Consider the following 6,608-nt stretch of genomic DNA (forward strand, 5'->3'; position numbering starts at 1 on the left):
ATATATATATACACTTTTTTTGGTTCATTTTATCTGGAATTTTGTTTTTAGTTTACCGTTTTTGTGAGCACACATTTGTTCAGTCCAATTTACTGTAAATATATCTGCTATGCATATGCTGCACTGACTTGACATGCTGTTAAAACAAATGTTTCAACAGCATGTACGTCTACCTGCAAATCTTTCTGTTAAGTATTTTACTTAAATCAGCCTAGTTTGCAAAATTGTAATTTAGCAATTGGAAAAAACTGTAACAACAACAACAATAATAACACCATTACATGTATGGTGCCTTTGGGTGTAGAAGGGACTGTATATACTTTGTTATCTCTTAATAGCTCAAGACATGCTACAGTTGTCATGTAGGGCTAAAATATTATGACGTCACTGTTGTGTTTTTCGTAAAGAAAACTGAAGAAAGCTGTGGTAGACCAGTAATAAAAAATGTTTTCCTCAGTTGTTTACGCACTAATGCTGGTACTTGAGACATAATGACCACAACGTGCAACTCATGCATCAACCCCCTGAACCAATTCTGCTAAACTACAAGCACAGTTCCTTCTTTACACTCAAAATTGCTTTTTTCAAAACACTACACCCAATTCTCTGCCTTTGGCACAAACTCCATGAAGAAAATCTTTTGTTTTCACAAGGAACACACTGCCATTCAAATATGCACACTGACTGATCACGAGGGCAAACACCTGTCACACAGTTTCACAATTAGAAATCAGAGCTTTAGCATAAAAGGCAATATGTGAGCTCTTCTGTTTTGGAGCAGTGGATGCCAACATTGGAGATAAAGGCAGAGCCAGAGGACTGACAGTACATGGAGGAGGACAGTGAAGCAGAGGAAGGCCAAGGAACGTAATCTTTGATACAGTTTTTTCCTTTTGCTAACACACAATTTTGCAAACTAGTCTGGTTTTATCAAAATACGTAACACAATTCACAAAACCACACACCCAAACTGCAAAATACCTCACAAATCCTGCAAAATGAAGCACTACAACCAAAACTACACATAGCATTGTCAAAATTTAAACTTTTGCATGAAATGGCACACACTTCACTTATATTACCAGATTTTGCCTAACCAACTACACACTGTTGGGTATAATGAAAAGCACCCCCATCTCTAGTATGCTTTGCCACAATACTAAACTATGTATCAGATTGTTCACATGCACAGAAATATTTGCAGATACACACTTTTTATGTTTGACTACAGTAAACAAGTCAGTGCAACATATGCACAGCAGATATATTTTCATGGGATTAAACAAAAAGACTCTTACAAAATACAGTTAACGGAAAAAGAAAATTTCAGAAACAATATATTACAGTAAAAAAAAAAAAAAAAGGGAAGAAAAATAATTAGGCAGCATCTTGCTGCAAAGCCGGCTCTGGCCACAACGCCTCGTCAACATCACATGCAATATCTTTCCCTGCCAGACATCGTGAGAAAGCTCACGTTGTCCCATTCTACAAAGTACAGGTTTCCTTGATGGTCTGCATCATTTACACGCTCTGGTGGTATAAGAATGTTGTGAAGTCTGTCCAGAAATGTGAGAATATGGGCTGTGTTGCATGGTCCAAGGTTGGCATGACGGTGGAGGACACCATGCATACTGGAGATGACAGCCCACATTGTGATGTTCCCACCACGTTAGCCAGGAACATCTATAATGACTTTGTGGCCAATGACGTGCTTACATCCTGATTGGAGTGTTGACAATTAACCACTGAGGTGTTTGGCAGGTGGCACATGTAATTGGCCAATTAGCTCATGTAGTGTCACTTTGAATGGCAGTGTTTTGAAATGGCAGACATGTGACTTTGTGTCATACGGTTGTGTCTTATGCAGGGAACTGTGTTCAGTGCATTTAAAAAGTGCTATTTTGAAATGCACAATGTGTGTAAAACAGAAAATGTGTTAAGACTTTTGGATATTTGAGAAGAAGTTTTGCTCTCTGTGTGTCAGTTTAAATATTTGTGCTGTGTATGTAATTTTAGTGTGTTGGCAATTGGAAAAAAGTGTAAGATTCTGCCACTTTGGTTGATCATGTGAGTACAGCCGAGTTTGAGCAGATACACTGCAGCATCTGGATATTCTGAAATAAGAATGGGTAAGAAATCTACTCTCACTAGAAAATTGCAGTACTGCATATAAATACAGTTCTCAATGAGTACAGTAGTACAGTTTTGTCTGTTGACTGTTCTGTAAGACTGTAAAAAATAAAGTGTTTCAAGTATTTGGGAAATGTATTCCTAATTTGTATTCCTACACAGTATTTACAGTATTTTATATTTGTTTGGCAGAATTGAAAGATTACCAACACAAGGTTGTCGGGAACATGTTCTGTCTCCTGAACAGAAAACAGAAATAATCTGAGGATGAAGCAGGTCTACAGGGTGCGCAATTCAGAAAGAGTCAAAGAATTGTAGTATGTGCAAGTGAGTCCTACTGTATAAATCATACATATTTCAGTATTGTAAACATGACTGTGCTTCACAATAGTGACCACTCCATGTCTATTTCTGATATTGACATGTGTGTTTCAGAGAGTCCTTGAGCTAGAAGCGGCTGCAGTGGAGCACCAGTTCATCTTCATTGATGAGGTTGGATTCAACCCCACAAAAAGACGAAAAAGGGGAAGAATTATCATCATCATACCAGCGTGCCATTGATGAAGTCGGAGGGAACATCACAGTGGCCCTCATTTATCAACCTAATGTAGAAACCAGCACAGATCTGAGCGCAGAAATCCTCTTACAACAGGCATCACGTGGGATTCATGAAACAGTCGTATCACACCAATCGTACCACCCCCCCTGCCTGGAGTATACCCCTTCTCCAAGCCATGAAAGATGCATGTGGAGATATAGCAGTTGATTTCATTTTTTTTTTTCCATGGCTGGATTTGCCATGCTAGGCGATATTTCCCCCGCTGCTTGGCCAGGGAAAACATTGCTTCTGATGTGGATGAGGTGCTGTGGCCATACCAAAACAGAAGAGAGGATGCAGCAGAGTTTTTTTGTTTGTTTTTTATTGTAACTGTGTACAGTAAATTCTTATTTTGTATGTACAACTTTGTGTTGGTTGGGATATGCACTGTGTGTAGTGTTTTTGTTGGAAAAATAAAAATACTGTTGTCGTGTATTTTTTTTTTTTCTGATTATAAAAACAATATTCTGTAGTAGTGTAACAACTGAACAAAAAAAGGCCCGAGTCATTATGATGAATGGAGAAGTAGTGTATTCCATTCATCAGTGTTTTACATTGAGCACATCAGTGTTCAACTGGTTCTTATAAATGTCTATTCATATGATGGTTTGTGTGTTATTTGAAAACAAAATACTATTTTGAGAAGAAATAATATTGTTGTAATCTTTTTTTTTTTTATCGATTTTTTAAGATTCTTTTTGGGGGGGCTTTTCCCTTTATTCTCGACAGTGGATAGACAAGTAAGGGGGAGAGAGATGGGGGATGACACGCAGTAAAGGGCCGCAGGTTGGATTTGAACCCCGGCCGCTGCAGGCATGCTCTCAGAAAATGTGTGTAACCAATCGAGAAAAACTGTGAAATTTAACCTCTGTTTATAAGTGTTTTGGTACAAAACATGGTTATTGCACAATGCAAAGTATGTTGGATGCCCTTAATACAGAGTTGACTGTAGCAAGATGACATAAGGGAGATGGAGATGCATTATACAGAAGAGAAATCAAATTTAAGGCCAGTTCATAAATCCCATATGTAACTCAGGTTGACCCCCTTATCGTTTAACAAGACTGACTGGATTGGTAAGTTCTCCTGCTTTCACTTTTTTTAAATAACATTTAATTATTTCAAATCCTGGACCACCATTAATTCTAATTTTGAAAAGGCAAATTAACAAAGAACTGAGTCATCTTAATGAAAAAGAAAAGCGTGAAAAATGTAAACAAAACAAACCCACTCAAATACCAATAACCGTGAACTCATAGTCTGAAGCTACAAACAATACTCTGTAGTCAGAGTTTACTCTCTTCCAAATCAACTGATCCTAATATGCTTCTTCGTCACAGTAGCACCATAACAGTAGCACTCCAATAAATCCTGTCACATGTTTATTTGACAAATTTGTGTACAACTTAGTGGGAGCCGAAGCAGTGCAAGTGTGCACATCAGTCTCCTGGAGATTTACCAAGAAGGAACCAGATATCTTTATTGCCTCTGCAATTTAAACACTTTACAACTCTTTAAACTCAGAACAAAGGCATAATTGTATTACTATCATATTCACACGGCAAACACATACCCCTTAAGGCTTTGTTTGTCATAACCATGGACTGTATGATAACATTCAACATAATACAGCTTTTTTTAAATTCAACTTTAAGCTGAAATCCATACAGTTCTAAATGATATCTACCTGTATGTAACAGCATTTTTAGCATTGATAAATATGTACGTTGATTGCTAAAACATGGATACCTGTTTTAACTACATTTAACTTTTTATTTATTAAAATAAAACATTTTAAAAGTTACTATTAGTATTACTATTTGTATTTGTTTGTTTATTCACTTATATCATGAGAGTTGTTTCAGTATTCATCATCCAGCTGTCTCCAGAGGATGTTTACACATGCACAATATATATCATATTTTAACAGTTAGATACTACTGTGTATATTTGTGATGGTGTGACTATTATGGTGTTTAAAGATTTATGTCCTCAGTAGTGAATTAGCTTTTGCTGTGAGTAAAAAATGTTATAAAAGAAAAGAGGAAGTTTGTTTATTTATTCTGGGACCACAACACTGATGAAGCCTTAATTAAGTACCACAGTGGATGCTTGACCCTCTTATTATCAAAATTATTAGAGAGCAAATTCTTATTAGCTCACATGCTGTATGTTAAGTGTTTTGCTGGATACTCATTTATCCAACAGTTGGCATGAATGAAAAGTGAAAATAAAGAGAGTGGGCGTGCAGCTTGGGAGTTGCACCGCAAGAGGAAAATTGATTTCACAGACTGATCTCAAATTTTTACAGATTTTCTACACTAGAGATGATAATAAATGTATACAGGGATCTAAGAAGATAGAACAAGACCCATTTATTTCTCTCTGCATGTTTAACTGCTGTTGCCAGTACATTAGTCTGACAGCATTTAAACTTATGCCGTGTTGAAAGTGATACACAAGTGTTACTACTTTCAGCATCAGAACGGATTAAAAGCCATATTGCTGTTTTTGTCTTTTTATTTTTTGACAAGCAAAATATTATGTTCTATATAAAAGAAGAATACCAGCCTTCTCCTCTAGGCATAAAGTAATTGTAGAGCCTCGAATGCACCACTGTCATACTGACAGTACACAGCCCTGTTTTGTTCAAAAACACACCCTCGAGCAGCTTCAACAGTTTGAAGATGTTAACTCACGTGCAGAAAGAAGTGCCCTCGAGTACTAATGTCACCATGTTTTTGTTAAATTTAAAGAGGTACAAGAACCTTTCATAACTTGTCAGTTATATATTTTAATTTTAATAGTTTCAAGATACAAATTGAAAATGTCTCTCTAGCTCTCAATTTACATGCTTTCTGCCCACCACTGACACCACACCACATCACAACAATGGGTGTTTTCTGTTTTTTTAACCCTTATTAAAAGGATGTTCACTATGAAAGAAACCTTTGCAGCCTTTGTAGGGTACATGTAGGGTAAACAATGACATACAAAGGCAGTTAAAACATGGTAAACCTTGTAACCTAAAGTAAAAAGAAAAGAAATAGAGATAGGAAAACATATACCGAGTCAGAAAATATGACTACATCATACTCTTTAAAATTGTATGTCTTAATTTGTCCCCAAATGGCCTGAAAATACTCGAAATAGTTGAGATCAAGTGGTTGATGTCCTAAAGGAAAAATGGTCATGTTACCGTTGTTTACATGATTCAAGAACTAGTACTACACAGACATCAGAGACCTGACCTGACATTTAGAATAAGAGACTGCAGGCTGAAAACAGCACTTGTGCTACAACCTGGTAACATTCATCTCTCCTTGTTCTTATACAAGGTTATTTCATGTGACTTAAGCATCGTCCCTGTTTAAATATAACATAAAAAATACAAATATTTAACAAACATTTAAAATAGGATACAACCTGTTATATACCTTAGGCATGTTATTTTAGGTACCTATACGCTTCACTCTCTTAATTATTCTTATTTGCTATGAACAGATACAGTAGGAATCACAAACACTTAAAATATTGACAAATGTGATTAAAATAAACAGTGTGATTTTTCAATATAAATGCGTTGTTTAACATGTTAACATTTTTATTAAAGAAAGTTGCTCATTAACATAATTAATATAAGCAAATTTATCTTCCTACTTCAGTTGAATGCTGAAAGAGAAGGACCCTTTAACTTATTAAACCAATTATCCCTCAGCCTCATTAACTTCCAAGATACCAATAAGCAGACACTTACTGTGCACACACTGTCAAATGTAATGAAAAGCAGGAGAATAAGTGTCTTCACATCCTGTTATTGATTCAATTGTACGTTGTTTTTTTTAAAGATACAGTTTGGGGCAATTCCAACAAGACAGCT

The sequence above is a fragment of the Etheostoma cragini genome, chromosome 20, assembly GCF_013103735.1.
Source record: "Etheostoma cragini isolate CJK2018 chromosome 20, CSU_Ecrag_1.0, whole genome shotgun sequence".
In the NCBI taxonomy this organism is placed as follows: domain Eukaryota; kingdom Metazoa; phylum Chordata; class Actinopteri; order Perciformes; family Percidae; genus Etheostoma; species Etheostoma cragini.